The sequence below is a fragment of the Stegostoma tigrinum genome, unplaced genomic scaffold, assembly GCF_030684315.1.
Source record: "Stegostoma tigrinum isolate sSteTig4 unplaced genomic scaffold, sSteTig4.hap1 scaffold_64, whole genome shotgun sequence".
Classification (NCBI taxonomy): Eukaryota; Metazoa; Chordata; class Chondrichthyes; order Orectolobiformes; family Stegostomatidae; genus Stegostoma; species Stegostoma tigrinum.
The window spans coordinates 1432256-1455692 of record NW_026728579.1 but is presented as its reverse complement, the minus strand read 5'-3'; the positions used below and the strand labels follow the sequence as shown (position 1 = coordinate 1455692).

Genomic DNA, 23437 nt, shown 5'->3' with positions numbered 1-23437 from the left:
CTGCAGAAGCACAGAACGCGTTGCATTGTCTCCAACCTCATGGTCATGCTTCATGTTCTGAGGGGAATGGTCTGTAGTCAAGGGAGGCAGTTCCAGGCAGCAGATCGAGGTAACTCCAGGGCATTGTCTGATATCACTCGAGGGGCTTGGAGGCAATCAGTTGGCTGCTCAGAATGATCATGGTCAGGACACTATCCTCATAGGTTGTGAGAAGTCAAACGTTAGACACCTCACTACCTGTGATGCTGCTTGGCCTGCTGTGTTCATCCAGCCTCACATTTTATTATCTCTACCTGTGTTGGCTCTTTCTGCCCTGCTGTGGGCTGTTTTTCCTGGAATGAAACAAAGGGAGGGATTGAGTGAGATGAAATGAGCTGGTGCATTTGTTCGTGCTCATGTATGTTTGGGAAGGGAGGTGAGGTCTCCTGGGTGAGAGCAAGAGGCACAGAGAGCATACAGGAATAATAGCCTTGGGGCCTCAAGTAGACGAGAGCAAGCGAAGACAGACATTGAATGCTTTGGTGAGAATGGTATTACATGAGCTGTGCTGAAGGGTGGTGCAGAATTAGAGAGAGTGTGAATGTGAGGTAGCACAGAACAATGAGGCTCTTCTGTTGGAGCAGGGGTCACTGATCTTGCAGCACTGCTGGATGGTTCTTTTGGTGGTTGAGACTGCATTGACACTGGACAGCCTCAGATGAGTCTGGCCGAGTCTTGTGTCATGGCCTCCTGTGCTTGTCCTTGGGAAAGAGGACAGTTCTGCACTGCACCAATCCATCCACCAGGACTTCCAGGTCCCTAACTGTAAAATAAGGTGCTAATTTCCTCTTTCCTGCCCTGTCTGGGACAAATGCTATGAACTGTACAAGGCAGTTCTGGATTCTGAGCATTTTACTGGTTCACAATAGCCTTTAAACATGGCACTAGTGCCAGTAATACCAGGATGGTCCAGTTACGATGAGTAGGAGAACTAACTAGCGTCGGCTGAGAGAGGCGCAATAGGAGCATTGTTGCCGGTTATTGAATAGGTTTGCCACAACAGCGTGAGAAAATCTGTTCGGTCTTTTGGAGAGCTACTGTCCTTGCAGTGCAATAAAAATGACACTGAACTGATTCATTCCAGTGTTTTAGACCTGAAGATTTAAGAACAGAATTAGACCATTCAGCCCATTGAGTGGGATCAATCATTCTCAATCCCATTCTCCTGTGTCCATACTAAGCAAGAACATATCTATCTATGCCTGAAATCAACTCTGACTTGGCCTCCACAGGTTTCTGCATCAACGAGTTCCACAGATTCACAACTTTCTGACTGAATAAATTCCTCCTCATCTCCATCCTGAAGGGTAGTCCCTTTGACTCTGAGGCTGTGCCCCCAGGTCCTGGTCTCTCCTACTCGTGGAAACATCATCTCCATGTCCACTCTATCCAGGCCTGAATTCCCTTCAGTGTGCCCCCTTCATCCTTCTAAACTCCATCGAGTACAGACCCAGAGTTCTCAGCCATTCCTCACATGACAGTCCCTTCATCGCCAAGATTATGTTTGAGAACCTCCTCTCGACCCTGACAAAGGCCAGCACATCCTTCCTTAGACAGATGGCCAAAAACTGCTCTTAATATTCCAAATGCAATATGACCAGAGCCTTACACAGCCTCAGCAATACATCTCTGCTCTTGTATTTTTGCCGTCTTGAAATGAATGCTGACATTGCATTTGCCTTCCCAACTGCCAACTGAACCTGCATGTTAAAAGAATCCTGAACTGGGGCATCTTTGTGCTTCAGATTTCTGAAGCCTTTCCCCATTTAGAAAATAGCCTATGCCTGTACTGCCACTTCTCTACAGACTCTCTGTGACCTCCCCACTTCCTCAACACTACTTGCCTCTCCACCTATCGAAATGTCATCTGCAAACTTAGCAACAACCCCCTGTGGACTACAATACCATTAGTTCCTTTGTCCAGATTGCTGATGTATAACGTGAATGGCTGTTGTCTGAACTCTGATGACTGTGGAACTCCTGTAGTTGCTGGCTGCCATCCTGCAAAAGACCCTTTTATTGCCACTCTCTGCATTCTGCCAGTTAGCCGATCCTCTATCCATGCCAGTACCTACTCCCTAACACAATAAGCTCATTTTTTTTATTTTGAAGCGTCCTGTGTGGCACCTTGTCAAAGGCTTTCTGAAAATCCAAACAGATAAAGTTCAATGGCTCTCTTTTGTTTTTACTCACTGGTTACATTCTCAAAGAATCTAACAAAGACCTTCCCTTGACAAAGTTGTGTTTTCTCAGCCCAATTTAACATGTAGTTCCAAGTATTACCATGTCCTTCCAAGTACTCTCCGATCTCATCCTTAATAATGGATTCTAAAATCTGACCTAATGACCAGCGTCAGGCTAACAGGTTTTTCTCGTCTTTTAATTTCTTGTCTTTTGCCTCCCTCCATTTTAAACAGGGGTGTTATATTTGCCATTTTGTACTCCTTTGGGACCCACCCTGACTCCAGTAATTCCTGAAAGATCATCAATACCTGCATGGTCTTCTTACTTATCTCCTTCAGAACTCTGGGGGGCAGTCCATCTGGTCCATGTAATTTACCATCTTCTCGGAATTATAGAATTCCTACAGAGCGGAAAGAGGCCATTGGGTCTGCACCATCTCCGTCAAGAACATCCCACCAAGACCCAGCCCTGTACTGTGTCCCGGCAAGCTCACATTTGCCATGGCTGATCCACCTTGCCTGCACATCTTTGGACTGTGGATGGAAATCAGAGCACCTGGCGGAGACCCGTGCGGACATGGGGAGAATGTACAAATTCCACACAGACCCTTCAGCTTCCCCTGTACCTTCTCCTTAGTGATGGCCACCGCACTCACTTCTGCTTCAGACTCCCTTAAAGTTCTACTACTGGTGCCTTCCAACCTGAAGACTGATGCAAAATACTTGTTCAGTTCCTCTGCCATTTCTTTGTTCCCCAACACTACTTATTTGGCCCCTCTTGAAATTTTCTTTGTATTTACAGGGGTGTTTTACAATAACAATATCTACTTTATTGTGTTGACAAATGGATTGTTGAGATGATCACAGAAACAATAAGCAAAATTCATCAGTACTCTCAATTAACAATCATATAGCGCAGCTGAACACGTGGCTACGCAGCTGGTGTAGGAGGGAGGGCTTCAGATATGTAGATAATTGGGATGCCTTCTGAGGAAGGTGGGACCTGTACAAGAAGGACGGGTTGCATCTGAACTGGAAGGGGACCAATGTCCTGGGTGGAAGGTTTGCTCGAGTAGTTCGAGAGGGTTTAAACTAGTATGGCAGGGGGGTGGGAACCTGAGCTGTATACCAGAGGTGAGCGTTGATGCAGGTGAGGCAGTAGCAAGAGGTAGACCAGCTAGTGGGAAGGATTTTCCTGGGAAGGCACCAAGGGATCGGTTAAAGTGTGTTTGCTTTAATGCAAGGAGTATCAGGAATAAAAGTGATGAACTGAGAGCATGGATCAGTACCTGGTGCTATGATGTTGTGGCCATAACAGAGACATGGGTTTCTCATGGGCAGGAATGGTTGCTGGATCTTCCAGGGTTTAGAACATTTAAAAAGAATAGGGAGGGGGGAGAAAGAGGAGGGGGTGTAGCACTACTAATCAGAGAGGGGATCACAGCTACAGAAACTTCCATTGTCGAGGAAGATCTGCCTACTGAGACAGTATGGGTGGAAATTAGGAACAGCAAGGGAGTAGTCACCTCGTTAGGGGTTTACTACAGGCCCCCCAATAGCAGCAGGGAGATTGAAGAAAGCATAGGTCGACAGATTTTGGAAAAGTGTGGACGCAGTAGGGTTGTTGTAATGGGTGACTTTAACTTTCCTAATATTGTTTGGAACCTCCTTCGAGCAGAAGATTTGAATGGAGCTGTTTTTGTAAGGTGTGTTCAGGAGGGTTTCCTAACGCAGTACGTTGAGAGGCCGACGAGGGGAGAGGCCATTCTGGACTTGGTGCTCGGAAACGAGCCGGGGCAGGTATCAGATCTTGTGGTGGGAGAGCATTTTGGTGATAGTGACCATAACTGCCTCACATTCTACATAGCTATGGAGAAGGAGAGGATTAGGCAAAATGGGAGGATATTTAATTGGGGAAGAGGAAACTATGATGCGATTAGACATGAGTTAGGAAGCATGGACTGGGAGCAGTTGTTCCATGGTAAGGGAACTATAGACATGTGGAGACTGTTTAAGGAACAGTTGTTGGGAGTGATGAGTAAATATGTCCCTCTGAGACAGGCAAGAAGGGGTAAGATAAAGGAACCTTGGATGATGAGAGCGGTGGAGCTTCTTGTGAAAAGGAAGAAGGTAGCTTACATGAGGTGGAGGAAGCTAGGGTCAAGTTCAGCTCGAGAGGATGACATGCAGGCAAGGAAGGAGCTCAAAAATGGTCTGAGGAGAGCCAGGAGGGGGCACGAGAAAGGCTTGGCAGAAGGAATCCGGGAAAACACAAAGGCATTTTACACTTAGGTGAGGAATAAGAGAACGATGAAAGAAAGAGTAGGGCCGATCAGGGATAGCATAGGGAACTTGTGTGTGTGGAGTCTGAGGAGGTAGGGGAAGCCCTAAATGAGTTTTTTTGCTTCTGTCTTTACGAAAGAAACGAGCTTTGTAGTGAATGAAACCTTTGAAGAGCAGGTGTGCATGCTGGAATGGATAGAGATAGAAGAAGCTGATGTGCTGAAAATTTTGTCAAACATTAAGATTGACAAGTCGCCAGGCCCGGACCAGATTTGTCCTCGGCTGCTTTGGGAAGCGAGAAATGCAATTGCTTCGCCACTTGCGAAGATCTTTGCATCCTCGCTCTCCACTGGAGTCGTACCTGAGGACTGGAGAGAGGCAAATGTAATTCCTCTCTTCAAGAAAGGAAATAGGGAAATCCCCGGCAATTATAGACCGGTAAGTCTCTCGTCTGTCGTCTGCAAGGTGTTAGAAAGGATTCTGAGGGATAAGATTTATGACCATCTGGAAGAGCATGGCTTGATCAAATACAGTCAACACGGCTTTGTGAGGGGTAGGTCATGCCTTACAAACCTTATCGAGTTTTTTGAGGATGTGACTAGAAACGTTGATGAGGGTCGAGGTGTGGATGTGGTGTATATGGACTTCAGTAAGGCATTTGATCAGGTTCCCCATGGTAGGCTCATTCAGAAGGTCAGGAAGAATGGGATACAGGGGAACTTAGCTGCTTGGATACAGAATTGGCTGGCCAACAGAAGACAGCGAGTGGTAGTAGAAGGAAAATATTCTGCCTGGAAGTCAGTGGTGAGTGGGGTTCCACATGGTTCTGTCCTTGGGCCTCTACTGTTTGTAATTTTTATTAATGACTTGGATGAGGGGATTGAATGATGGGTCAGCAGGTTTGCAGACGACACAAAGGTCGGAGGTGTCGTTGACAGTGTAGAGGGCTGTTGTCGGCTGCAGCGGGACATTGACAGGATGCAGAGATGGGCTGAGAGGTGGCAGATGGAGTTCAACCTGGATAAATGCGAGGTGATGCATTTTGGAAGGTCGAATTTGAAAGCTGAGTGCAGGATTAAGGATAGGATTCTTGGCAGCGTGGAGGAACAGAGGGATCTTGGTGTGCAGATACAGAGATCCCTTAAAATGGCCACCCAAGTGGACAGGGTTGTTAAGAAAGCATATGGTGTTTTGGCTTTCATTAACAGGGGGATTGAGTTTAAGCGTCGTGAGATCTTGTTGCAGCTCTATAAAACTTTGGTTAGACCGCACTTGGAATACTGCGTCCAGTTCTGGTCGCCCTATTATAGGACAGATGTGGATGCTTTGGAGAGGGTTCAGAGGAGGTTTACCAGGATGCTGCCTGGACTGGAGGGCTTATCTTATGAAGAGAGGTTGACTGAGCTCGGTCTCTTTTCATTGGAGAAAAGGAGGAGCAGAGGGGACCTAATTGAGGTATACAAGATAATGAGAGGCATAGATAGAGTTGATAGCCAGAGACTATTTCCCAGGGCAGAAATGGCTAGCACGAGGGGTCATAGTTTTAAGCTGGTTGGTGGAAAGTATAGAGGGGATGTCAGAGGCAGGTTCTTTACGCAGAGAGTTGTGAGAGCATGGAATGCGTTGCCAGCAGCAGTTGTGGAAGCCAGGTCATTGGGGTCATTTAAGAGACTGCTGGACATGTATATGGTCACAGAAATTTGAGGGTGCATACATGAGGATCAATGGTCGGCACAACATTGTGGGCTGAAGGGCCTGTTCTGTGCTGTACTGTTCTATGTTCTATGTTCTATGTTCTATATATATTAATATCACAATCAATGCATTTCCATCAGGTAAGCACGTAACTGGATCTTTCTAACCCGGCAGTTTTCACTTTTCATTTCTCAGATTTCACTCTCAGACAGAACAGTTGATGTTGTCACACTGTTCATTAAAAATAGCATCCACTGTATTTTTCCCCATGTTGTAGCTCGTGGATTTGTGTAACCTTCATGTATAGAATCTGTGTTCGTTTTCAAGGAATTTATTACTTTCGTGATTTCAGGCGTTACATTCAGAAGGGTACCATGCTGCAATTCGAGCCTGCTGTTTCCAGAGTAATCCCAATGTGGAAGATTTTGAAAAGTATGTAAATTTCCCTAATTTACCTGCCTTTTAGATCCAAACTGATGAAGACCACGGCCCAGGTTTCTGTTCTTAACAAGAATGCCTATTTATTACAAATGCATAGATTCTCACTACAGACAGATATTTACAAAGATTGGACACATATCTGTACAAATTAAAACTGTAAGGCCTCTGTAAACTCATCTTCCTGCAGACAAACTTCGAGGGGAGAAGGATAAAACATGGATATTATAGGTGGAAAAAAATTCTAAGTCAGCTGTTCAGTGGTCCCTGTTCACAGGATTTGCGAAGATGATCTTGAGGATATAAAACAAATGAATAAATATCCCAGAGTGACTTATTATCTATTAAAACCTGTGTTGATGATATGGCATTGCTATGAGCATAAAGTAGAACATTGTCCAAGTTCCTGTGAGCATTACCGTAGTTTTCATTTGTATTCTCCATGTCGGGAACACAGTTAATTTGTACTTTACTGACTAAGTGACCTTTGCTCATCTACAGTTCAGTTGCAAACAGGCAATATTTTATTATTCTAATTTTGTAACTTTGGTTTGGAATTTTGTCATGGGAAATGTATTTCACTTATGTTACTCTGCGTAATTGTAGCCAATCCTCCATTGGCAAAGAAACACACAACTACAGCAGTTAATAAAAGAAAGAACTGCATTTATGTAGCATATTTTATGGTCTCAGGCATAAAAAGTACTTTATAGGCAGCTAAACTACTTTTGAAATGTCGTCACTGATGTAGCATAAGAAAACATGTCGTATTTAAAATAGTCAGAAGTAAAGAAATATGACATAATAAAGAAATAACAAATAGTAAGATATGAAATTATGAATGTAAAGAAATATAAAGTCTTCAGCCCCTTGTGAGTGGAGACATAGAATCAGGAGATGCAGAGTCAGTATGGAACCTACCAGGGAGGAGGCAATTCTGGATCTGGTGTTGTGCAACGAACCGGATTTGATCAGGGACCTAGAAGTAAAGAAGCCATTAGAGGTAGTGACGATAATATGATAAGTTTTAATCAGCAATTTGAGACGGAGAAGGGAGAATCGGAAGTGTCAGTATTGTAGTTGAACAAAGGGAACTATGGAGCTATGAGGGTGGAGCTGTCCAAAGTTCAATGGTTCAATACCGTAGCAGGGATGGCAGTGGAACAACAATGGCAGGTATTTCTGGATATAATGCACAAGGTGTAGGATCAGTTCATTCCAAAGAGCAAGAAAGATCCTAAGGGGAGGCAGGGACGGCCGTGGCTGATAAGGGAAGTTAAGGAGTCTATAAAGTTAAAAGAGAAGAAGTATAACATAGCAAAGATGAGTGGGAAGCCGGAGGACTGGGAAGGTTTTCAAGAGCAACAGAAGATGACTAAAAAGGCAATACGCAGAGAAAAAAATGAGGTACAAAGGAAAACTGACCAAAAATATTAAGGAGGATAGTAAGGATAACAAAGTGTGGAGCTGGATGAACACAGCAGGCCAAGCAGCACCTCAGGAGCACAAAAGCTGACGTTTCAGGCCCGGATGAAGGGTCTAGGCCCGAAACATCAGCTTTTGTGCTCCTGAGATGCTGCTTGGCCTGCTGTGTTCATCCAGCTCCACACTTTGTTATCTTGGATTCTCCAGCATCTGCAGTTCCCATTATCAAGGAGGATAGTAAAAGGTATGTGAAAAAAAAATGGTTAAGACTAGAATTGGGCCCTTGAAGACAGAAAAGAGTGAATTTATTATGGGGATCAAGGAAATAGCAGAAGAGTTGAATAGGTACTTTGGATCTGTCTTCACTAGGGAAGACACAAGCAATCTCCCAGATGTAATGGTGGCTGAAGGACGTAGGGTAATGGATGAACTGAAGGGTATTTATATTCATCAGGAAATGGTGTTGGGTCTGAAGGCTGCTAAGTCCCCGGTACCTGATGGTCTGCATCCCAGGGGAGTTAAGGATGTGGCTCTAGAAATTGTGAACGGATTGGTAATCATTTTCCCATGTTCTACAGATTCAGGATCAGTTCCTGCAGGTTGGAGGGTGGCTAATGTTGTCCCACTTTTCAAGAAAGGAGGGAGAGACAAAACAGGAAATTATCGACCGGTTAGCCTGACGTCAGTGGTGGGAACGATGCTGGAGTGAATTATAAAAGATGAAATTACAACTCATTTGGATAGCCGTAACAGGATAGGTCAGAGCCAGCATGGATTTACGAAGGGGAAATTGTGCTTGACTAATCTTCTGGAATTTTTTGAGGATGTAACTATGAAGATGGACAAGCGAGAACCAGTGGATGGAGTGGACCAGGACTTTCAGAAAGCCTTTGATAAATTTCCACAGAGGAGATTAGTGAGCAAAATTAGGGCACATGTTATTGGGGGCAAAATACTGAGTTGGATTGAAAATTGGCTGTCTGACAGGAAGCAGAGAGTAGTGATAAACGGGTCCCTTTGGGAATGGCAGGCGGTGACCAGTGGGGTAACACAAGGTTCGGTGCTGGGACTGCAGCTGTTTACAATATACATTAATGATATAGATGAAGGCACTAAAAGTAATATTCGCAAATTTGTCAATGACACAAAGCTGGGCGGCAGTGTGAAATGTGAGGAGGATGTTATGAGAATACAGGGTGACTTGGACAGGCTAGGTGAGAGGACGGATGCATGGCAGATGCAGTTTAATGTGGACAAATGTGTGGTTATCCACCTTGGTGGAAAGAACAGGAAGGCAGATAACTATCAAAATGGAATCAAGTTAGGTAAAGGGGAAGTACAACGAGATCTAGGTGTTCTTGTACAGAAGTCAATGAAAACAAGCACGCAGGTACAGCAGGCAGTGAAGAAAGCTCATGACATGCTGGCATTCATAACAAGAGGAATTGAGTATAGGAGCAAAGAGGTCCTTCTGCAGCTGTACAGGGCCCTGGCTTAGAAGGATGAGAGGGGGTCTGATTGAGACGTATAAGATTATTAAAGGATTCGACACTCTGGAGGCAGGAACCATGTTTCCGCTGACGGGTGAGTCCAGAACCAGAGGACACAGTTTAAAAAAAGGGGTAGGCCATTTAGAACAGAGTTGAGAAAAAAACTTCTTCACCCAGAGAGCGGTGGATGTATGGAATGCTCAGCCCCAGAAGGCAATAGAGGCACAAGTCTCTGGATCGTTTCAAGAAAGAGATGGATAGAGCTCTTAAAGATAATGGAATCAAGGGTTATGGGGATAAGGCAAGAACAGGATACTGATTGTGGATGATCAGCCATGATTATAATGAATGGTGGTGCTGGCTCGAAGGGCTAAATGGCCTACTTCTGCCCCTGTTGTCTACTGTAAAAGTTAATTGTATAAGATTGATTCAGACGGTCCCATATTTCTGGTGTTGGCAGCTTGTTCAGATAGGGAAAAGAACATGGTTGATCTTGATTCTGCTCCTGTTTGTTACACAGTAGCCTCTTCGAGCAACAATTCTTGAATGTTGATGGGACGTTGAAACGCAGGTAGATTATCGTGATCACTTGTTGAAAATGGATAGCAGCCAGTAGTTCTCTTTCCTCTCAACCAGTGACCAGCAGGCAATGGTCAAACAGTACGTAACCCAGAGGCCACAAACTCCCCTGAGACTTGATGTCAGTTGAGTCTCGTGAATAACTACCCGCTCATGGACTGTCTGCCGATAAAGCATGGTATTAAATCTCACATACACTGCTCTCAACCATTTTAATCGAAGTATTTATCACTCGTTGTATAGAAACAGATCACACAAACTGAAATGGCATATGCGCAAATACCAACATAGAAGTTCTATATAGTAGCATTTTGTTTAAAGTTGTATTTATAAAATGAAAGGGTGAAGTATTAATTTTCACAAATCATATTAAGGTGCTATAGAAATCTATGGAAGTGAGAAATTTGTTTTTTGATTCAATACATGTCTGACAAATGACAATTCAAAGAGATCTTTGTTTTAGCTCGAGTGGGTCGCGGAATCGTTCTCATTAGGGGCATTTAAGTGACTATTAGACAGGCATATGGATGGTAATATAAGATAGGGGTGGAGGTTTGATAGACCTGAGGTTTCGGGTAAAAGTTCGGCACAACATCGTGGGCTGAAGGGCCTGTACTGTTCGATGTTCTATGTATCTTATGCTGTATTCAAATCAGTAAAGTGAGTCAGTGACATTCTGCAATTTCCTTTTCCAGGGGTTGGAGTCGAAGAATCAGAGTGCTTTCTTTGAAAATTGTCTTGATGTGTCCATCCAAGCGTCAACTGGAGGAAAAATACAAGTGTCAGTACTAAATCTATCATTGCTGATACACATGTAAACTGTAGGTTTAACTGGAGGTAAACTTTGTTTAACAAACTAGCACACTCAATAAACTGACAAAAATTATTTCCCAGATGTTTACTGTATTCTCATAATCTCTGTGATGTCTGGTGAGGGTGCAAGTGAGAAGGCTCTCTGCCAGTAAGTTTTAGTTCACGCAAAGTTGCATCATTACTGAAGTTATTTATGCTGTAAATGAAGGAGAACAGTGATGTGTATATCCTGTGCATTATGTTCCTATTATTGAGTGTGTGTTTTTTTTGTGTGTGGACCTATTGATCAACTGGAATTTTTGATTATTCAGCACATTCCTGGGACCACAGGTGCTGTTTAACAAAAGGTTTGCTGTATTAGTATATTTCTGTATTTAGTCACTGCCACGATGAGTGTTAAATCATAACTTGGTCTGTGCAGAATGTGCACAGTGCATTCCTGCAAGATAAATGATGCGCTACATATGTATGATGCTATTGTTTCTCAAAGACACTAACCTCAGCAGCTGATAATAAAATGTGAGGCTGGATGAACACAGCAGGCCAAGCAGCATCTCAGGAGCACAAAAGCTGACGTTTCGGGCCTAGACCCTTCATCAGAGAGGGGGATGGGGGGAGGGAACTGGAATAAATAGGGAGAGAGGGGGAGGCGGACCGAAGATGGAGAGCAAAGAAGATAGGTGGAGAGGGTGTAGGTGGGGAGGTAGGGAGGGGATAGGTCAGTCCAGGGAAGACGGACAGGTCAAGGAGGTGGGATGAGGTTAGTAGGTAGCTGGGGGTGCGGCTGGGGGTGGGAGGAAGGGATGGGTGAGAGGAAGAACCGGTTAGGGAGGCAGAGACAGGTTGGACTGGTTTTGGGATGCAGTGGGTGGGGGGGAAGAGCTGGGCTGGTTGTGTGGTGCAGTGGTGGGAGGGGATGAACTGGGCTGGTTTAGGGATGCAGTGGGGGAAGGGGAGATTTTGAAACTGGTGAAGTCCACATTGATACCATATGGCTGCAGGGTTCCCAGGCGGAATATGAGTTGCTGTTCCTGCAACCTTCGGGTGGCATCATTGTGGCAGTGCAGGAGGCCCATGATGGACATGTCATCAAGAGAATGGGAGGGGGAGTGGAAATGGTTTGCGACTGGGAGGTGCAGTTGTTTGTTGCGAACTGAGCGGAGGTGTTCTGCAAAGCGGTCCCCAAGCCTCCGCTTGGTTTCCCCAATGTAGAGAAAGCCGCACCGGGTACAGTGGATGCAGTATACCACATTGGCAGATGTGCAGGTGAACCTCTGCTTAATGTGGAATGTCATCTTGGGGCCTGGGATGGGGGTGAGGGAGGAGGTGTGGGGACAAGTGTAGCATTTCCTGCGGTTGCAGGGGAAGGTGCCGGGTGTGGTGGGGTTGGAGGGCAGTGTGGAGCGAACAAGGGAGTCACGGAGAGAGTGGTCTCTCCGGAAAGCAGACAGGGGTGGGGATGGAAAAATGTCTTGGGTGGTGGGGTCGGATTGTAAATGGCGGAAGTGTCGGAGGATAATGCGTTGTATCCGGAGGTTGGTAGGGTGGTGTGTGAGAACGAGGGGGATCCTCTTGGGGCGGTTGTGGCGGGGGCGGGGTGTGAGGGATGTGTCGCGGGAAATGCGGGAGACGCGGTCAAGGGCGTTCTCAATCACCGTGGGGGGGAAGTTGCGGTCCTTAAAGAACTTGGACATCTGGGATGTGCGGGAGTGGAATGTCTTATCGTGGGAGCAGATGCGGCGGAGGCGGAGGAATTGGGAATAGGGGATGGAGTTTTTGCAGGAGGGTGGGTGGGAGGAGGTGTATTCTAGGTAGCTGTGGGAGTCGGTGGGCTTGAAATGGACATCAGTTACAAGCTGGTTGCCTGAGATGGAGACTGAGAGGTCCAGGAAGGTGAGGGATGTGCTGGAGATGGCCCAGGTGAACTGAAGGTTGGGGTGGAAGGTGTTGGTGAAGTGGATGAACTGTTCGAGCTCCTCTGGGGAGCAAGAGGCGGCGCCGATACAGTCATCACCAAAACCAGTCCAACCTGTCTCTGCCTCCCTAACCGGTTCTTCCTCTCACCCATCCCTTCCTCCCACCCCCAGCCGCACCCCCAGCTACCTACTAACCTCATCCCACCTCCTTGACCTGTCCGTCTTCCCTGGACTGACCTATCCCCTCCCTACCTCCCCACCTACACCCTCTCCACCTATCTTCTTTGCTCTCCATCTTCGGTCCGCCTCCCCCTCTCTCCCTATTTATTCCAGTTCCCTCCCCCCATCCCCCTCTCTGATGAAGGGTCTAGGCCCGAAACGTCAGCTTTTGTGCTCCTGAGATGCTGCTTGGCCTGCTGTGTTCATCCAGCCTCACATTTTATTATCTTGGAATCTCCAGCATCTGCAGTTCCCATTATCTCTGATACTATTTTAACCTCAGCAGCTGTTTTTGTTCCCAATCATGTTTTCATCATTAGAATACTGGGAAAAGTATTCAGAAGTGTGGTATGACTCAAGTGCTCAGTTGCAGCAGTGATAACACTTAATGTGAGGTAATGTTTTTGCCCATTTGTTGTTCTGTTGGTCAGCAATGTATCTCACAAACTAATGGGCATATTTCATTGAAAACTGATACATATGAGTATGGTCCAAGGAAGAACTGATTAGTTTTTGCCAGATCTAGATTTATTTCTCTATTTTCTAAAGCATCAGTTAAAATTGGTAGGAACGGCAAATGATCATCTTTCTGGAATATTGTTGATTGATTTCGAATGTTGTGGATTGTGTCAGCCCTGATAGTAGAATTTGTCATAACTATCAAAATATGAGCAGATTTTTGAGAGCAGATTATCAAATTGGCCTGAAGCTTTCTCAGTGAGATGGAAGCTTTTAATAAAAGGATTTATTTTGTCGGCCTTGCATTTCCAAAGAATCAGTCAAGTGGAGAAATGCCTCAAAGAAAAGCTGTGTAATTATAGACTCATGGATGTTTGGTGCACAGGAGGAGGCCGTGCGGTCTGTAGTTCCTGCACTGCTCAACAAAGTTCTGTCCACATTGAACTCACATGGCATTGATTTCCGTTTTGATTGTTTGGCCCATAGCCCTGGGGCCTACGGCAACAGAAGTGAATATCTAAATACTGCTTAAATATTCAGACACTTTCTGAATCAGTCACAGTTTCAGTCAGTGAGCTCAGGACTCCCACCACACTGGGAAAATAGGTTCTCCTCAACTCCCCTCTTAGCTTTCTACCTGTGAACTTCAATCTGTGCCCCCTGTTTATTGACATGTCTACGAATGGAAAAAGCAACTTCCAGTTAACCTTTCCATGTCCTTCAAAATCTTAAACACCTTCACCATGTTCCCTAGTCTGCTCCAATCTTGGCATCGGTCAGATGGGCAGGTCAGTGGCTAATTGATGTAGCCTGAAGAAGGAATAAGATGAGAGTACTTAACGTGGCAAAGCCTGTCGTGCCCGATGGACGTCAGCAATGGCAGTCAGCAGTGAAGTCCACTGGCAAGGATGGGCGGGCCCTAGCCCAACGCAGGGGAATACAAACCGTCACGGGGGAAGCCTCGTTCAGAGTGTCTGCAAATTCGTGGCTTAAGAAAGGACTGTAATGTTTGACTTTTTAAACTTTTGTTTTTATTTTTCTACTGTTATACTAAGAAGACTGTAGTGCTGAACTTTTTAACTTATTCATTTATTTTTCTAACATAGAACGTGGAACGGTACAGCGCAGTACAGGCCCTTCGGCCCACGATGTTGTATCGAACTTTTACCCTCATCCTAAGGTCTGTCTAACCTCCACTCCTACCTTATATTGTCATCCATTTGCTTGTCTAATAGCCAATTAAATGCCCCTAATGAGGCTGACTTCACTACCCTCTCCGGCATTGCATTCCACTCCCCTACGACTCTGAGTAAAGAAGGATGGATACCTTTTCTACTTCTGCAACTAAAATTTCGTACCGAGGTACTTTGTCCCTGAGATGACACCGTCTGAGGTGACATTGTACTCTTGTACCGTGTATTGAATACATGTGATAATAAAACCTAAATCTAAATCTAATGCATAGCAGGACACTGGGAAGCTTAGAGGAGAAAAGGGATGCTGGGGTGCTTGTTCATAAATTCCTGAAGGGGTCAGGACAGGCTAGTAAGGGTTGTTACAAAGACATATGGGACATCTCCCTTTATCAGTCGTGGCGTAGATTCTAAGAATGGAGAGGTCACTTTGGAGCTGTTTAAAAGTTTGTTTCGGCCACAGCTGGAGTCGTGTGTGGCGTTTTGGTCACCACCCATTAGGCCTTGTTAGCCCTCCAGAGTTCGTTAGCTCACATTTGTCCTGGTTGAGTTCCAATTGCTGTGCCCAGCTGACCAGTCAGTTGATCTCCTCCTGAAGTTTATTCATCCTGCCTGTCAACCAATTTTAGATCCAGTGTACCACTTTGCCTTTGATCCCATGGCTGTTATTTACATGACCATTCTGTCGATATCCTCATCATTAAATTAGTCATTTGCTTGCGACACGGTCATGCATCCTGTGTTTAAGTCCAAATAATGAATATACTTGACAAATTTCAAGGGCCCTTGTGGCAAGCCCTGCACAACCCCACTCAAAGCAAACATCCTGTCAGATAGATATCTCTCGACCGTCAATCACCCTGTGCTCTCTGCCTCAGCCAGTTTTGGCTCCAGTGTGCCTCTTTGCCTTTGATCCCGTTGACTGCTGTTTTCTTGATCACTCTGCCAAGGGGGGCTTTACTAAGTCCACATCAAATGCATAAGCTCATCAACACTCCAATATCTCCTCAAAAAAGGATCAAATTTCTGAAACGTGACCTCATCTTAACAAATCCATACTGACTATCCCTGATTAATTCATGCAAGTACATTCTACCCCTAAGAATGCCTCTTTATAGCTTCTCCAGTGCTGAGATTATTCTGACTGGCCATAAATTTCTTGGTCTGTTCCTCTCTCCGTTTGTTAATAGTAGGACAACGTTAATAGTCCGTAGAGTCAGTAATTAAGAAAGCGCATGTAATGTCGTTTATCTCAAGAGGGTTGGAATATAAAAGCAGCAATGTGCCTCTGAGGCTTTATAAGGCTCTCGTTAGGCCCCATTTAGAATACTGTGTCCAATTTTGGGCCCCATGCTTCAGGAAGGACATTCTAGCCCTGGAGCGTGTCCAGCGTAGATTCACACGGATGATCCCTGGAATGGTAGGTTTAGCGTATGATGAACGGCTGAGGATCCTGGGATCGTACTCATTAGAGTTTAGAAGGTCGAGGGGAGATCTAATAGAAACTTACAAGATAATGAATGGTTTAGAAGGGGTGGACGCTCGGAAGTTGTTTCCGTTAGGAAGGGAGATGAGGACCCGTGGGCACAGCCTTAAAATTAGAGGGGGTAAATTTAAAACTGAAATGAGACAACATTTCTTCAGCCAGAGAGTGGTGGGCTTGTGGAATTCATTGCCGCAGAGTGCATGGAGGCCGGGTTGTTGGATGCCTTCAAGGCAGAGATCGACAAATTCTTGATCTCAAAAGGAGTCAAGGGCTGCGGGGAAAGTGCAGGGAAGTGGTGTTGAAATGCCCATCATCCATGATTTAAATGGCGGAGTGGGCTTGATGGGCCAAATGGCCCAACTTCGACTTGTATCTTGTGGTCTTAAGGGGCTGGACATGAAGCCATTAGAGGTGAGTGTAGGTGGGGAGGGAGGGAGGGGATAGGTCACTCTGGGGAGGACGAACAGGTCAAGGGGGCGGGAGGAGCTTCGTAGGTAGGGAATGGGGGCTTGGCTTGAGCTGGGAGGAGCGGATGGGTAGGAGGAAGAACAGATTAGGGAGGTGGGGATGAGATGGGCTGGTTTTGGGATGCAGTGGTGGGAGTGGAGATTTTGAAGCTTGTGAAATCCACATTGATAGCATTGGGCTGCAGAGTTTCCAAGGCTCAGTTCAGGAAGAACAACAAACATTGATCAGTCAGTCATACATCCAACAAGAAAACTTTATTTTTTTAAAAAAATAGGATGCATCTGTTAATCAAGTGGCAAAGCATTATCGAGTTTTGAGAAGATTTGTAGCTCAGGGTTCAGGTTCCGGATGTAAGATTGCTCAATGAGCTGGAAGGTTAGTTTTCAGATAATTCGTCACCATTCCAGGTAAAATCATCAGTGAGCCTCCGGTGAAGCGCTGGAGTTCGGTCCCGCTTTCTATTCAAGTGTTTAGGTTTCCTTGGGTTGGTGATGTCATTTCCTGTTCTTTCTCTCAGAGGATGGGAGATGGATTTGGAGCCAATGTGTCCCCCCTAGTGTAGTTTGTGTATGGAATGAACTGCCAGAGGCTATTATACTCACAGTGTTTAAAAGTCACCTGCATGGACACATGAATAGGAAGGGTCTGGAGGGATATGGGCAACATGCTGGCAAATGGAACTAGTCAGTTACGATATCTGGTCGGCCTGAAGGGTCTGTTTCCCTGCTGTACAACTCTGCGACTCTGTCTCTTTGTCTCCAGACCCACCCCCCGCCACACACACAATCTCTGTCTCTCCATCTCTGTGTGTGTGCCTCACTCTCTGTCTGTCTGTGTGTCTCTCTCTCTCTCTCTCTCTATCGTCTTGTCTCTGCTATCTCGCTGTGCACTTCTCTGTCTCTCTCCTTCTCTTTCACTGTCTCTTTGGTCTTTGTGTGTGTGTGTGCCCCTCTCTGTCTCTGCCTCCCTCTGTGTGTGCTTCTGCCTTTCTCTCTCTCCGTCGCTCCCTGTGACCGTCGACCCCCCACCCACTCTGCGCCGCCCCTCCCCCCGCCTTTTCCTCCATCTCTCTTACTCTCTATCCGAGCCTCTCCACCCGCTCAGCAGGGAGCGTTGTGAGTTTCTTTGGAACAAAGTTTAAAGATCTCTGTTTGAACCCAAGCCATCCGCAATCAGACTGCATTTCTAATCTCCCCCCCCCCCTCTCTCTCTCTCTCTCTCTCTCTCTCACACACACACACACAGTCTGTCTCTTTCTCCCTTTCAGTCAATCCCCTTCCTCTCTTGGTCCTACTCAAGCCTTTTCCCACCCCCGACTCTGCCTCGGCGATGAGTCCGCTGTCTGGATCCCTTTTCCCAGGCGTGGGCTGAGGACCCAGCGGTTCGGCAGCGGGGATCATCGCACCACGCTCCCGGACCCCTACAACCTCCTGTTCTCCAGCGGCCTCCAGCATGACCACCGGGCTGGGAGCAGGCATCCGGGCTGCCGGAGCGCTCGCTGCTCAGTGGCTCAGCCCTGCGCCGCCTTTGCCGGGAGCGGGGATCCGAGGTGGGAGAAGGCCTCTTCGCCCGGCTCCTGGGCACAGCTGCCTGGCACCGAGCCTGCGCTCCCCGAGCACCCGGCCGCGGGTCCGCGACGCCTTCCGGGGCTGAGTAGCCGAAAACTATCTCCTACTGCAAGGTGAGAGCGGGGTTTGGGGTGAAGGGAGGACTGGGGACATGAGCACGGTCCCTGTTTCACATCCTGCGCCGCTCCTATCACAAAGCGAGGGTTTGGGAATGTATGTTTTGGGGGTGAGAATAGCCGTCCCCGGGTGAGGGAAGGCTGGGGGGGACATTGGGAGGGTGTCTATTATACAGCCCTGCGCGGGTTTCCGTAGCCGAACAGCCTACTGCTCTCGTACTACAAGGTAAAGGGAAGGCGGGGGATGGAATGGGGTGGGGTTTCGAGGATAGCCGTCTTGGAAGTGAGAGGACATGGGGAGAGTCACTATCGTACAGCCCAGTGACTGAATGGCTTACAGCTACTGCAAAAGGGTCGTGGTCGGGGGTTGGTTTAGGAGAGGGTTGTTGTAGGGAGGTTTGGGGTCACGGGCAGAGCTGCTTTCTGCAGCCGAACAGCCACTGCCACAAGATGAGATGGGAGGTGGTGTTTTCGGAGCGAGGGGATGCCCCCTCGCCCCGCCGCTGTGGGAAGTAGGATCTTTATCGCACAACCCTCCGTAGCCGAATAGCACTCCGACGACAAGGTGGGAAGGCAGGAGGGGCTCCCGGGGATGAGGGAAGGACAGAACCAGGGTCAGTATAAGGTTAGGGGCTGAGGGGAGCTCTTATGCCCTCCGCCAAGCGACCAGCCGAGATCGACCCGCAGCTCTCCGACTACAAGGGGACCCTGTCTCAGAGCATTTCTGGCCGGAGCTCTGAGGGAAAGGGTCATCGCACCCAAAACGCTACCTCGGGACTTTTTCTTGACAGATGCTGAGCATTTTCAGCAACTTGTGTTTGCATTTCTACCCGGAGGTGGGTTTGTGGAGAGACACCATGGTAAGGGAATGGGTGTGGGGTTTGATGGGGGCAGTCACAGAGACTGTCGAGAGAGAGAGAGAGGCAACCCCCGTGTCAGGGTTTGGAAAATCTCCGGCAGTGCTTCATTTCTCTCTCAGCCGAAGGCGCTGCGTGCTTTGGTTTCCTTTGCTCTTGTACTCTCACCCCCTGTGAATAAAGCCAGAGTGAGAGAGAGAGAGAGAGTTTGTGGCGGGAGAGAGAAAAGGGACAGAAAGATGGAAATAAAGGAGCATGACAAGGGAGTGAAATTAGGGCCAGCAGAGGTGAGAGAGTGGGAGAGAATCAGAGTGAGGGAGGAAGAGTGATAAAACACAAACAAAAGAGAATGGGAGGTAACGAGGTGTTCATGAGCATGAAACAGCAGGACATGCAGCATCAGAGGCCAGGGAAGCTGATGTCAGCCTGTCTGCTGTGTTCATCTCCCTTCCTCCGTTCACCCTCCTCCTCCTGCCCCTTTGCCCCCCCTCCTCCTCCTCTCCCTTTGCCCCCCCTCCTCCTCCTCTCCCTTTGCCCCCCTCCACCTCCTGCCCCTTTGCCCCCCTCCTCCTCCTGCCCCTTTGCCCCCCTCCTCCTCCTGGCCCTTTGCCCCCCCGCCCCCCTCCTCCTCCTGGCCCTTTGCCCCCCCGCCCCCCTCCTCCTCCTGTCCCTTTGCCCCCCCGCCCCCCTCCTCCTCCTCCTCCTGTCCCTTTGCCCCCCCGCCCCCCTCCTCCTCCTGTCCCTTTGCCCCCCCGCCCCCTCCTCCTCCTGCCCCTTTGCCCCCCCTCCTCCTCCTGCCCCTTTGCCCCCCTCCTCCTCCTGCCCCTTTGCCAACCCTCCTCCTCCTGCCCCTTTGCCCCCCCTCCTCCTCCTGCCCCTTTGCCCCCCCTTCCTCTTGCTCCCTCCAGTCATCCATTCCTTCTTCCAGTCAGTCCTCGCTCCCTCCCTCCCTCGCTCCCTCCCACCAGCCATCCATTCCTCCCTCCCTCGCTCCCTCCAGTCAGTCAAAACAACTAAGAAAATTACAGCACAGGAACAGGTCCTTCAGCCCTCCAAGCCTGCGCCGATCAAGATCCTCTGTCTCACCTGTCACCTATTTTCTCACGGTCTGTGTCCATTTGCTCTCTGCCCATTCACGTACCTGTCCAAATATATCTTAAAAGACGCTAACGTGTCTGCGTCTCCCACCTCCGCTGGCAACACGTTCCAGGTGCCCACCAACCTCTGTGTAAAGAACTTTCCATGCATATGTCCCTTAAACTTTGCTCCTCTCACTTTGAACTCATGACCCCTCGTAATTGAGTCCTCCACTCTGGGGGTAAAAAGCTTTTTGCTGTTCACCCTGTCTATACCCTCATGATTTTGTTGACTTCAATCAGGTCCCCCCCAATCTCCATCTTTCTCATGAAAATAATCCTAATCTACTCAACCTCTCTTCATGGCTAGCACCCTCCATACAAGGCAGCATCCTGGTGAACTTCCTCTGCACCCTCTCCAAAGCATCCACATCCTTTTGGTAATGTGGCGACTGGAACTGTGCACAGTAGTCCAAATGTGGCCAAACCAAAGTCCGATACAACTGCAACATGACCTTGGCAAGTCTTGTACTCAATACCCCATCCAATAAAGGAAAGCATGCCATATGCCTTCGAGACCACCCTATTGACCTGCGTTGTCACCTTCAGGGAACAATGGACCTGAACACCCAGATCTCTCTGTTCATCAATTTTCCCCAAGACTTTTCCATTTACTGTATAGTTCGTCCTTGAATTTGATCTTCCAAAATGCATCACCTCGCATTTTCCCGGATTGAACTCCATCTGCCATTTATCTGCCCAACTCTCCAGTCTATCTATGTTCTGCTGTAACCTCTGATAGTCCCCTTCACTATCGGCTTCTCCATTCCTCCCTTGTAGTGCGATTAGGCAAGACGAAGGAGGCATAGAATGGGTGTGCAAAATGCAGGGCAATGGGGACAATTGAATTGTGGAGCTGGTTTAAGGAACAGATATTGCGTGTCCTTGATAGGTACGTCCCTGTCAGGCAGGGAGGAAGCGATCAACTAAGGGAACCGTGGTTTACTAAAAAACTTGTATCTCTTGTTAAGCAGAAGAGGGAGGCTGATGTGACGATGAGACCAGATGGTTCACATGAGGTGATGGAGAGCTACAGATTAGCTAGGAAGGATTTAAAGAGAGAGTTAAGAAGAGCAAGGAGGGTACACGAGCAGACACTGGCAGGTAAATAAAGGAGAGCCCGAAAGCTTTCGATAGGTATGTGAGGAATAAGAGGATGACTTGGGTAGGCATAGGGCCTGTCAAAGACAGAAGTGGGAAGTTGTGTGTGGACGCTGTGGAGATTGGAGAGGTGCTAAATGAATGTTTCTCATCTGTTTTCACTGAGGGACAGGAGAATATTGTAGAGGAGGTGATTGAGTTAGAGGCTACTAGAATTGAAAGGGTTAAGGTTAGTAAGGACGAAGTGTCATCAATTCGACAACGTGTGACGGTAGGTAAAGCCCCTGGGCCTGATAGGATTTTTCCGAGGATTGTCTGGGATGCTAGGGAGGAGGTGGTGGAGCCTTTGGCCTTGATCTTGGAGTCCTCATTGTCTACAGGTTTAGTACCAGAGGAGTGGAGAATTGCAAATGTTGTGCCCTTGTTCAAGAGGGGCAGTAGGAATGACCCAGGCAATTATAGACCTGTGAGCCTTAGGTGTGTTGCAGGAAAAATTTTGGAAAGGATTATAAGAGATAGGATTTATAATCATCCAACAATCAACAACTTGATTGGAGATAGTCAGCATGGATTCGTCAAGGGCAAGTCGTGTCTCACAAACGTCATTGAGTTTTTTGAGAAGGTGACCAAGCATGTGGATGAGGGTCGGGCAGTTGGCGTGGTGTACATGGACTTGAGTAAAGCCTTTGATAAGTTTCCCCATGGTAGGCTCTCGGAGAAAATACAGAGGCACGGGATTGAGGGAGATTTAGCCAGTTGGATTAGAAACTGGCTTTCGGTAAGAAGGCAACAAGTGGTGGTTGATGGAGAATATTCAGCCTGGAGTCCGGTTACGCGTGGTGTGCCTCAAGGATCTGTTTAGTGACCACTGCTGTTTGTCATTTGTATAAATGACTTGGACGCAGGAATTGGTTGATGGGTTCGTGAGTTTGCAGATGACACTAAAGTCGGTGGAGTGGTGGACAGTGTGGAAGAATGTTGCAGGTTGCAGGGAGACTTGGATAAACTGCAGAATTGTCCCGAAATTTGGCAAATGGAGATTAATATGGATAAATATGAGGTGATTCACTTTGGTCAACGGAAAGATTCTTGGCAGTGTAGATGAGCAGAGGGATCGTGGTGTCCGTGTACATAGATTCCTGAAAATTGGCACCCAGGTTGATAGTGCTGTTCAGAAGTCTGATGGTGTTTTAGGTTTCATTGGTAGAGGGATTGAGTTGCGGAGACGTGATGTCATGCTGCAACTCTACAAAACGCTAGTGCGGCCTCAGTTTGAATATTGCGTGGTCGCTCCATTACAGGAAGGATGTGGAATCATTGGAACAGGTGCAGAGGAGATTTACCAGAATGTTGCCTGGTCTGGAGCGAAGGTCTTATGAAGAAAGGCTGAGGAACTTGGGTCTGTTCTCATTGGAGAGAAGGAGGCTCAGAGGGGATTTAATAGAGACATGCAAGATGGTCAGTGGATTAGATAGGGTGCACAGTGAGAGTTTTTTTTCCCGAGGATGATGACTTCAGCTTGTACAAGGGGGTGCAGCTACACTTTGAGGGGTGATGGATTTAAGACAGATGTCAGAGGCAGGTTCTTTACTCAGAGAGTGGTAAGGGCGTGGAATGCCCTGCCTGCCAATGAAGTTAACTCAGCCACATGAGGGGCATTTAAGCAGCCCTTGGATCAGCATATGGTTGACAATAGGATAGTGCAGGGGAATGGGCTTCGATTAGTTCACAGGTCGGCGCAACATGGAGGGCCGAAGGGCCTGTTCTGCGTTGTGTTCTTCTATGTTCAGTTACAGTTCACAGATTACTCTACCACTCATTTTAGTGTTGTGTGAAGAGGATAATGAACATCTGCAGAAGGACGCAGAAAGTGTAAGTGAATGGACAATGGCAGATGGAGTGCAACGATGGTAAAAGTGAGACTATCCATTTTGGTAGCAATTAGGGCAAAATGGAGTATTAGTTAAATGGTG

The 23437-nt window shown here is 47.3% G+C and overlaps 1 long non-coding RNA gene across 3 annotated transcripts in view; it reads left to right on the top strand.

The window, feature by feature from the left end:
- The first annotated feature begins 14064 nt into the window (after positions 1-14064).
- LOC132209060 (uncharacterized) overlaps positions 14065-23437 on the top strand; it is a 228941-nt gene continuing 219568 nt past the window's right edge. For all 3 annotated transcript variants that reach the window (XR_009445157.1, XR_009445156.1, XR_009445155.1), the window contains exon 1: positions 14065-14719. This is a non-coding gene — a long non-coding RNA (uncharacterized LOC132209060). The remainder of the gene's footprint in view (positions 14720-23437) is intronic.